The 11,831-nt window shown below is 38.0% G+C and overlaps 1 protein-coding gene across 2 annotated transcripts in view; it reads right to left on the bottom strand.

Annotated features, from left to right (window-relative positions):
• The window catches only part of INPP5F (inositol polyphosphate-5-phosphatase F), a 77,204-nt gene extending 65,373 nt beyond the window's left edge, over positions 1 to 11,831 (bottom strand). The window contains exon 1 of one of the 2 annotated variants that reach the window (XM_008581199.1): positions 11,750 to 11,831. The gene's annotated coding sequence lies outside the window, so the exon portion shown is untranslated. The remainder of the gene's footprint in view (positions 1 to 11,749) is intronic. The other variant, XM_008581198.1, reaches the window with a different exon arrangement.

Genomic DNA, 11,831 nt, shown 5'->3' with positions numbered 1-11,831 from the left:
CCGTTGCCGGAAATGGAAAAAAAAAAAAAAAAAAAAAAAAAAAAAAAAAAAAAAAATCGTTTAAATTCTCCCAACATCTATTTTTTAAAAGGACCACGAGGATTACAAAATAGAACTTTCACGAATGCTACTAATATTTGACTACTAAAAACATTACTTTTTACAGATTCTCATGATGTGGTCTTTTAGTAACTTGTTAATATTACTACAGTTTTAGAAAATATTAACATTAGAAAAAGAGTCCAAGTTTAAAATTTGTCCAAAATTATGTATCTAGAACTTGAGTGATTCTCTTGGACATCTGTCACCTCTAAGGACCTTTAAGAAAAAAAAACCTATAGTCAGCATATATTGAATGTTTACTATTCCCAAAAACTTGTTTATGTGAGCTTTATTAAATCTTCATGATTACTATATCAAGAAGGTAATATCATCTTTGTCTTATATAGATGGCAACTGAGGCTTAGATGAAGTAACTTGACCCAAGGCAACTAACTGTGTGATCTTTCAAGATTAGTCCACATCTGGGGCGCGTGCCTAGTCAATGACATATGGGAAATGACCTATCACATCATGACATAAAGGATAAGAAGCAGGAAACAGCGATATTGGACTAGAGAGAAATCTCTTTGACATGCTTTGTAATAAGCATTTCAGTGGACATGAGGTTCCTGTTATGAGCTGAACTATGTCCCCTCAAAATTTATATGTTGAGGGCCGCCCCGTGGCGCACTCGGGAGAGTGCGGCGCTTGGGTGCACAGCGGCGCTCCCGCCGCGGGTTTGGATTCTATATAGGGATGGCCGGTTCGCTCACTGGATGAGCGTGGTGCGGGCAACACCACACCAAGGGTTGCGATCCCCTTATCGGTCACGAAAAAGACAAAAAAAAAAATTTTTTTTATATGTTGAAATCCTAACCCCCAGTACCTCGGAATGTGACTGTATTTGGAGACAGGGTCTTAAAAGAGGTAACTAAGTTAAAATGAGTTCATTAGAGTGGGCTCTAATTCAGTATGACTGGTGTCATCATAAGATGAGGAAATTTAGACATACACAGTTACAGAGGAAAGACCACGTGAAGATGCATGGGGAATGTGGCCATCTATAAGCCAGGGAGAGAGGCCGCAGAAGAAACAACCCTGCAGACACCTTGATCTCCAACTTCTGACCTACGGAAATGTGAAAGGATAGAATTCTGTTGTTTAAGCCACCCAGCCTGTGGTATTTTGCTATGGCAGCCCTAGCAAACGAACATAGTTGTTAAATCATGAGAGCCTGCTACACTCCATAAAGCTCAGAGTTCAGTGACAGTCAGGAGCAGCAGCATGCTCACCCACGCCCTGTTAAGACTGTCAATGACATCTGTTCAAATAAATTTATGTTCCCATCTCACTAGGCAAGAAGAAAAATTCGTGCATTAATATGTCGAGAATAAGTAGGAGGGAAACAGGAGTGAAAAAGAGTTTAAGTGCGGAAATTTTATTCCCCTCATCCTCTACCCCCGAAAGTTAAGATGTTCCCATGGGAAAATGCCCCCCAAGTGATTAACTCAGTTCTTTTTTTTTTTTTCCTTTTTGTCTTTTTTCGTGTCCGGCAACGGATCGCAACCCTCAGTGTCGCGCCCGTACCGGACCGGGACCGGCAACGGGATCGCAACCCTCAGCGCTGCGTCCGCACCTCGCTCAGCCAGTGAGCGGGAACCGGTCTGTATGTGGGATCCGAACCCTCGGCGGGAGCGCCACCGCGCTCCCAAGCGGCGCACTGTAGCAGTGCGCCACCGGGCCGGCCCGTGATTAACTCAGTTCTAATGCACACCAACAGCACACCTCCCTTCCGACCAATCTGACCCAGACCAAGAGCTTTAACGGCAGAGGAAGGGATGAGGAATGCCAAGGACAGGATGAGAAGGAAAAAGAAGAGTAAGATGGATACTCACAGAGCAAGGAGCTGGGGGTGGAATGGGAGAGAGAGGGCTGGGAAGGGAACGGAAGAACAGCAAGGCCCAGACATTTCCCTTTGCTTCCTGCCTGTCCCCATTCTTAAGAGCCAAACCTTTAAAGTGATGTGACAAGAAAAAAAAAAAAAAAAAAGCTTTAAGAATTAGGATAGTGAAAAATTGAGATTTTCCCTGCCCTTCTTTCCTTTATTTCTAGAGTTCACTCTATTCCCCACCTCCCTCTTCCAATATATCCTATTATCACAGGTTTTCCCACTGTGTCTACCAACTGTTCTTGAGCCAAAGAAAGGCAAGTGATGCAAGGAGAGGAAGTACATACAAACAAGGGCTGACCACCGATGACCACACCTTCACTGCACCACAAATTCATCAACCATTAACTTGTATTTGTATGCTGCACACAGGAGACAACTTTTGGGTTGTCTGCCAAGTTCAACTGCCCCTTTTGGGTGGTCTGACTGCTCCTCCCCCCTAGGGGAGTAGGTGTCTGGAGAACGTCTGAACAATGTGACCAGGGGAGGCCCTTGGCCCAAGCTTGACCAATAAGTCTCTTTCTTAGGAGTCTGAAATAAACTCACTATTCAATCCATTTTTATTGCTGGTCAGTCTCCAGTGATTATGAGGAATGTCAGATGTTAGTTGGTTTGAGGGCTGAGGGTGCCATTTTAAAAGCAGAAATTCTGTCCAACATATACAAAAATGGAGAAAGCCAAAAAAAAGAGAAGGAAGGAAGGAGATGTACAGGGAGAGGTGGTTGTTCAAGACCAGCTGCCCCAGGAAAATAATCTCAAATCCTGTACAACATCCACTTCTTGGTTTTGGTCCCTTAGGTTCCTCATAAAAATGTGTTTGTTTTTGCATATGCTGATAGGTTTGTATTTGCAGCCAAAAGAGCATTGATAAAAGTGATTTATAATTTACTAAGCACCTTCAGGTATAGGATCTCATTTGGGATTCACAATACCATATGGAAATACAAGGTTAAGTGTTCAGAGCCCCTTACCAGCCAGCTGCCAAAAACAAAACAAACAAACAAACAAAAACCCTGCAGAAATAAAGAGCCCAGAAATAAACAGCCCAGTTACTCTTCCTCCTGTTTTGCAGCTTAAGAGGTAGAGGCCCTTGCACATTGGTTCTTGTCTTCCTGGCTCCCAGCCACCACCCTGAAAGGATGTGCAGGCTATCATCAAGGAGAGAGAGCAGGACCCAAGGAAAGGCTTTGGGAGATGAGATACATGGAGAGAAAGGCCACTTGAAGCAAAACTAAGGCAACCAGACAAACTCCCACATGAACGCTGGCACATAAATGATCCTAGCAAACAAGTGAAGAGCCACTTGGTCAGCCCACAGAATCATGAGAGATTATGCAACAGTTGTTTTAAGCCATTTACTTTTGGGATGGCTTGTTACATAACAACAGATAAATGAAACAGATATTAAGTAATTTCTCCTATATAGCAAAGCTAATAAATAGAGTTGAATCCAGGTCTTCTGACTGATTGCAGTGATTTATTCACTGCTTCAAGACATGACTGAAATTGAAAAAAAAATAACTCTGAAGTTTTATACACGTCATTTAAATAATAGAAAATGAATTTTAGTTCAGAACATCCAGCTGTGAAATTATCTTGTCAGCATGTAAATGAATTAAAAATATAGGTATGTAAATGTGGACAGGTAGGAGAGCATTATTAAAATACTTAGCATGATTACACAATGACTAAATGCTTTTCCCCTGTGTTGAAGGATTTTTTAAAAACCTACCAAAGACAGAATATACAACAATGCTCACAGCAGTATTATTTTTAATAGAAAAAAAAAAAAAAAAAAAAGAAACAACTCAATTACCCAATGACAGGAGAAAGGACAATCATATTCACACAACAGTGAAAACAGAAATACAATTACATACATCAACATTGATAAATCTCAAAAATATAAATAATAAAAAGAAGTGAGAGAACATAAACAGCTTAATATCTTTTATATAAAATCCCCCAAATACAAACCTTAGCAACATATTGTTTAGGAATAAATATGTAATTAAAGCATTAATGAAAATTAAAGGAATGGTAAGTACAAAATTCAAATAGTAGGTTCTCTTAAAGGGAAGGAAACAGGGTACACTTGGAGAAAGGCACAGAGAGGGGTCCAAAGATGTGGGTCATATTTCACTCCTTAATGTGGGTGGTAGATACATGTGCGTATTTTACAACAAGATAGACTGCATATCTAAAGCTGATAAATAGCCTTTTGAATTTATAAAATGTTCATAATAAAAAATCTGTAAAAACAACCAAAGAACCTAGCAAAGGAAAATGAGAAATGAGACTGTCTCTGGCAATATGTGCTTTCTAATATACAAACACCAACCTAGTTCCCAAATGCTCAATATTTTATTTTTTTATTTTAAAAGAATACAAATGGCACAATACAGAGATAAATATGCGCCCAATTACATAGCAATAATGGCAAAGCCTCCTATAGTTCATAACTCACGTTAAAACTGATACCAAGGGAGAAATATATATTTAAATACCATGCTTAAAATATTTTATTTGTCCCTTTTCCCTTATCTTTTGGGGACCTGCCTATGTAATACCTTTTGTATTGTCCCAGCAACAACATTCTCTCTCACCCCAGGACACAGGTGCCTGTCCTTCAAGAGAAGCCCTGGTGAATGACCTAGCCTTTCCATCAATTTCCCTGCCCTGGATAAGGGTCACTGAAAGGGACTGAGTATTAAGAGACCCAGTCTTCCCTGGCTAGAACTGACTGTATCAGGAAGGGACAGCTGACCCAAAGCTGACCAATCATGGTCTGCCACCTGCCTATCTCTCAAGGTTTATTCCTACTATTCCTTCTCTTAAAATCAATGCATTTGCTGTATCTATCCTTCATAGCACCTGCCACATTTATCAAATGATCACACATTTATTCCAGTGATTACTCACTGATAATCTGTCTTTCCTCCAAATAATTACATATGTTTATTTCAGTGATTACTCATTGATATCAGTCCCTCCTCCTAAACTGTAAGCTCCATGAGGAGAGAAGCAGTCAGTTTTTGCTCACTATTACGTTTTACCAAATAGCAAAACTCCTGATACACAATAGGCATTCGATAGGTATTTTTTCAGTAAAAGGAAGAAAGGAGTATAACATATGCCTCCTTTTTTCTAAAGTTTTTTATTTCATTAAACTTATATGGAAATACACCCACTTTGAACAGACCCAAAATTAAGACGAGAATCAAAGCCATAACAGTTTCCTTTTTTTTTTTTTTGTAAATTTCCAGAAAGATGGCTGACTACAGGTGGCCAGCCCTCACCTCTAATGCAAAGAGGGTCCAAAGCAACAAGCAACAATTAGTCACCTGTGGAGTTGAGTGTCTAGCAGAAAATGATAAAATCCAGCAAGACAGTGAGAAACGCCCCCCAAGATCTAGAAACTCGAGATAGCAACATAGAAAGACAGAGGAAGCACCCAACCAAGACTGGCATGGACACTTGACAGACCCTGCACTGCTGGGACAAGGAGGTGGATGGCAGCGAGGAGCAGTCTATAGCCAGCACTCCCACCTGTGTCACAATGAAGTTAAAAAAACAATCCGGGACATGTAGGAGAAATTCAAAGAAAGAGAAACCATAAAAAAGAACCAAGCAGAAATCATAGAACTGAAGAACTCATTCAATTAAATAAAAAATTCAACCACAAGCTTAAACAAAAGGCTAAAACAAACAGAAGACAGAATTTCTGAGCTAGAAGACAGGCTTTTTGAATTAAAACAATTGGACCTAGAAAAAGAAAAAACAATTCTTACGAGATCTTTCCGACAACTTTAAATGTACAAACGTCCATATTATGGGTGTACCAGAAGGGGAAGAGACAGGAAAGGCACTGAAAGCCTATCTAATGAAATAACAGCCGAATACTTCCCAAGCATAAGGAGAGATACGGTCTCCCAGATCCAAGGAGCTCAAAGATGCCCAAGCAGATTCAACCCAAAAAGATCCTCCATGAGACACATTATAGTCAAATTGTCAAAAGTCAAAGACAAAGACAGAATTCCAAAAATAGTAAGAGAAAAGTGTCTAGTCACCTATAAGGGAATCCATCAGACTAACAGTAGACTTCTCAACAGAAACATTACAGGCCAGGAGATAGTGGGCTGATATATTCAAAGTGTGAAAGAAAACAACTGCCAGTCAAGAATGTTATAGCCAGCAAAGATATCCTTCAGAAATAAAGGAGCGATAGTATCTTTCCCAGACAAACAAAAACTGCAGGAATTCACCACCGAAAAACCAGTCCCACAAAAAATCCTTGAGGGAACCCTACATCTGAAATTAAAAGAGCAAGAACTATCATCATGATTACACAAGAAAGAATTAAAATCACTAGCAGAGCAGATACGCAAATGAGGAAGAGAAAGAAAATGTATCTCATCACTACAAAATACCACCAAATAGCAAAGACAAATGATAAAAGGGAAAGGAAAAAAATAAATAAAACCATAAAAGTTAATAAAATGGCTGGAATAAGACAATACCTTTCAATAACAACCCTGAATGCAAATGGATTAAATTCCCCACTGAGAAGATATAGACTGGCCGAATGGATTAAAAAACTAGATCCAACTATGTGCTGCCTGCAAGAAACTCACTTCACCAAAAGACATACACAGACTAATAATGAAGGGATAGAAAAAGATATCCCATGCAAATGCAAACCAAAAACAAGCAGGAATTGCCATACTTATATAGATAAAATAGATTTTAAACCAAGGACTATAAGAAGAGACAAAGAAGGACATTATATAATGATAAAAAGATCAATGCAGCAAGAAGATTTAATAGTCTTAAATATATATGTACCCAACATCAGAGCACCTAGATACATAAGGCAAATGTTACTGGATCTAAAGGGCGAGAAAGACCCTAATACAATAATAGTTGGGCACTATAACACACCTCTTTCAGCACTGGACAGATCATCTAGACAAAAAATTAACAGAGAAATATTGGATTTAAATGGCACTTTAGACCAAGTGGACTTGACAGACATTTATAGAACATTTCATCCAGCAGCTCCAGAATATACACTCTTCTCATCAGCACACAGATCATTCTTCAGGACAGACCACCTGTTAGGTCACAAATCAAATCTCCACAAATTTAAAAAGATTGAAATCATATCAAGTATTTTTTCAGACCACAATGGAATAAAACTAGAAATCAATCAATAAACAAAACTTTGGAAACTACACAAACACAAGGAAATTAAACAACATGCTCCCAAATGACCAATGGGTTAAAGAAGAAATAAAGCAGGAAATCGAAAATTCCTTGAAACAAATGAAAATACAAGCACAAAAGACCAAAACCTATAGGAAACTGCAAAAGCAGTACTATAAAAGGGAGTTTATTGCAATAAATACTTACATCAAAAAAGTTCAAAGATTCCAAATAAACCTAAAATTACACTTCAAGGAACTAGAAAAGCAAGAACAATCCAACCTCAAAATTAGTAGATGGGAAGAAATAATAAAGATCAGAACAGGGCCAACCCTGTGGCACACTCGGGAGAGTGCTGCGCTTATAGCGCATAGCGCTCCCGCCACGGGTTCAGATCCTATATAGGGATGGCCGGTGCGCTCACTGGCTGAGCGCGGTGCGGCTGGTCTCAAAAAATAAAAATAAAGATCAGAACAGAACTAAATAAAATAGGGACCAAAATTTAAAAAAAAAAAAATACAAAAGATCAATGAAATAAAAAGTTGTTTTTTGAGAAGATTAACAAAATTGACAAACCATTAGCTAGACTAACCAAGAAAAGACCAAATATAAAAAATCAGAAATGAAAAAGGAGATGTTACAACTGATTACACCGAAACACAAAGAATCATTAGAGACTACTATGAAAAACTGCATGAAACAAATTGGAAAATCTACAGGAAATAGATAAACTTCTGGACACATACACCCTACCAAGACTAAATCAAGAAGAAACAGAAAACCTGAACAGACCAATAACAAGTTATGAAATTGAATCAATAACCAACAGTCTCCCAACAAAGAAAAGTCCAGGACCAGATGGCTTCAATGTTGAATTCTACCAAACTTTTAAAAGATTTAATACCAATTCTTTTCAAACTATTCCAAAAAAAATCAAAGCAAAGGGTATTCCCCCAAACTCCTTTTACCAGGTCAGCATTACCCTGATACCAAAACTAGACAAAGATTCAACAACAACAAAAAAGAACTAAAGGCCAATATCCTTAATGAACTTAGATATAAAACTTCTCAATAGGGACTGCTGGATAAGTGCGCCGCTTGGGAAACGTGGCGGCGCTCCCGCCCGAGGGTTCGGATCCCACATACAGACCGGTTCCCGCTCACTGGCTGAGCGAGGCGCGGGAGCAACACCAAGGGTTGCAATCCCGTTGCCGGTCCCCGGTCCGGTACAGGGGCAACACTGAGGGTTGCCATCTGTTGCCGGACACGGAAAAAAAAAAAAAAAAAAAAAAAAAAAAAAAAAAAAAAAAAACTTCTCAATAAAGTACTAGCAAACAGAATCCAACAGCACATCAAAAAGATTATATGCCATAATCAAGTGGGATTCATCCCAGAGAAGGAAGGATGGTTCAACATATGCAAAACAATACATCACATCAAAATGAAAGACAAAAAACATGATCATCTCAATAGATGCAGAAAAAGCATCTGATGAAATTCAAATCCCTTTATGATTAAAACCTCTCAACTAATTAGGTATAGTAGGAAAATAACAACACAATAAAAGTCATATATGACAAACACACAGCTAATATCATCCTGAATGGGGAAATGTTGAAAGCTTTTCCTCTAAGAACAGGAAAAAGACAAAGATGCCCACTTTCACCACAGCTATTTAACATAGTACTGGAAGTCTAGCCAGGGCAATTAGGCAAGAGAAAGGAATAAAGAGCATCCAAACTGGAAAAGAGGAAGTCAAATTTGTCCCTGTTTGCAGATAACATGATCTCATATATAGAAAAACCTAAATACTCCACCAAAAAACTCCTAGAGCTAATAAACAAATTCAATAAAATTGCAGGATGTAAAATCAATATACAAAAGTCAATTAGCATTTCTATACACCAACAACAAACTAGCACAAAAAGAAATCAAGAAAGCAATCCCATTCACAATAGCTACCAAAAAAACAAGGAGGTGAACGATCTCTCTACAATGAAAACTACAAAATACTGATGAAAGAAATTAAAGTGGACCAAAAAAAAAAAAAAAAGACATCCCATGCTCACAGATTGGGAGAATTAATGTTATAAAAATGTCTACATTACCCATAGGGATCTACAGATTCAATGCAATCCCTATCAAGTCACCAATGACATTCTTCACAGAAATAGAAAAACAATCCTAACATTCATATGTAACAACAAAAGACCTCGAATAGCCAAGGCAATCTTGAGCAAAAAGAATAAAGCCAGAGGCATTATACTACATGACTTCAAGTTATACTACAAAGCTACAGTAACCAAAACAGCATGGTACTGGCATAAAAACAGACACTTGGACCAGTAGAATAGAATAGAAAGCCCAGAAATAAACCCACATACTTACAGTCAATTGATCTTTGATAAAGGTGCCAAAAACATACATTGTGGAAAGGACAGCCTTTTCAATAAATGGTGCTGGGAAAACTGTACATCCATGTATAGAAGAATGAAACTAGACCCTTATCTCTCACTATACACAAAAATCAACTCAAAATGGATTAAAGGCTTAAACATAAGACCTGCAGCTATAATATTTCTAGAAGAAAACACAGGGTAAAACTCCAGGACATTTGTCACTTTGCCTCACTCAGGGTGACAGAGACGCAAAGGATTACTCAAAGCTCATTTCTTCTGAGCAGTGAGAAGCCCTGAAGGGGTTAATTTTCTAGGAACCCTCAAGAGAGAGGCATTCCTCCTTGGAAAAATAACACCAGACTAGCATCTTCTCCCAATATTTTTTTTTTCAGGGCAGGAGGTTACAGAAAAGGAACATAGGTGGAGTTATGGCTAAGTATAGTTTAACACTAGAGGCTGGTAACATCAGTGAAATAACAAAGTGACATTCCATTATGCAATCTGCAAAAGGTTAAGTCGACCCACCAACAAAAGCTTGTTCTTAGCAAATACTCTTTTCCTACAGCAATTTCCTCAGTATGTTTACATAACAATCAAGTAAATTTAGGTTAACCTACACCAAGGACATCTGTCCTTGAGTCACCAATTTTGCTGTTACAATTCTTTATCTACAACAGAGACTTTAGCCTGGGGAAAGTTTCCTGTCTTTTGCAAGCTTAACACTTCTATATGTAATTTTAAAAGTTAGGTTATACCTGAAACTACAGGGCTTTGGAAGCTAGGCCCTATGAAATACATTTGCTTCATAAAGTCCCACAGGACTAGGCAAAGATTTTATGAATGAAACCTCAAAAGCACAGGCAATGAAAGTAAAAATAAACAAATGGATTTTATCAAACTAAAAAGCTTCTGCACAACAAAGGAAACAACTGAAAAAATGAAGACCTACAGAATTTGGAGAAAATATTTGCAAACTATGCATCCAACAAGGGGCTAATTTCCAGAATATACGATGAACTCAAACAACCCAATAGTAAAGAAACAAATAATCCAATTAAAAAATGGGCAAGGGAGTTCAATAGACATTTCTCAAAAGAAGACATAAAAATGGCCAACAGGTTTATGAAAAAATGCTCAACTTCACTATCCATCAGGGAAATGAAAATAAAAACCACATTGAGATACCATCTCACCCCAATTAGAACGGCTTTTATCATAATGACAGAAAATAACAAATGCTGGCGAGGATGGAGAGAAGGGGGAACTCCTATACCTTGTTGGTAGAATAATAAATTAGTACAGCTATTATGGAAAACAGTATGGAGATTTCTCAAACAACCACAGACAGAATTACCATATGACCCAGTAATCCCACTACTAGGTATATATCCAAAACAATGGAAAGCATCCTGCTGAAGGGATACTTGTATCCCCATGTTTATAGCAGCTCTGTTCACAATAGCCAAGATATGGAACCAATCTAAATGTCCATTGACAGGTGACTGGAGAAAAAAAATGTGGTACATATACACAATGGAATACTACTCAGCCATAAAAAAGTATGAAATTCTGCCACTCACAGTAACATGGATGACCTTGGAGAAAATTATATTAAGTGAAATAAGCCAAGCACAGAAAGAGAAATAGTGCATGTTCTCACTCATGTGGAAGCTAAAAAAAGAAGACAAAAAAACCAAAAAACATGCATAAAAAACAAGATGAACTGTTAAAAGGAGAGAGAACAACTATGGTTACTAGAGGCAGGAAAGGGGAGGAGGGATAACGAGAGGCTGATTAATGGACACAAAAGTACTGCAAGATGGGAAAAATAAGTCCTATTGGTGTACAGTTGACCCAGAAATCTATAATCAATAATGATTTACTGCATGTAACCAAATGACTAGAAGAGATGAGATCAAATGTGCACCTCACAAGATTAAGTTTTCCAATGACGAATAGGCTAATTACTCTGAATGATGGGCACATAATGTATACATATATTGAAATATAACTGTGTACACCATAAATATGTACAATGTTTCAATAAAAAACATTTTTTTAAAGCCATAACAGAATCTACGTGTATCTTCATAGAGGAAACATCACAGAATGCCTCATTAAATTTGACAAGTTTAAGGAGATAATAGAAACATACCTGAATGAAGTTGAATTTTCCCAATAACACCTTCTACCAACCCCAAACAAACAGGATTCCAGGCAAGAAGTAGATCAGTAGC

This window comes from Galeopterus variegatus, unplaced genomic scaffold, assembly GCF_000696425.1.
Source record: "Galeopterus variegatus unplaced genomic scaffold, G_variegatus-3.0.2 Scaffold2292, whole genome shotgun sequence".
In the NCBI taxonomy this organism is placed as follows: Eukaryota; Metazoa; Chordata; class Mammalia; order Dermoptera; family Cynocephalidae; genus Galeopterus; species Galeopterus variegatus.
Note: the sequence above shows the minus strand (reverse complement) of the source record. Positions and strands in the feature narration are given on the sequence as shown.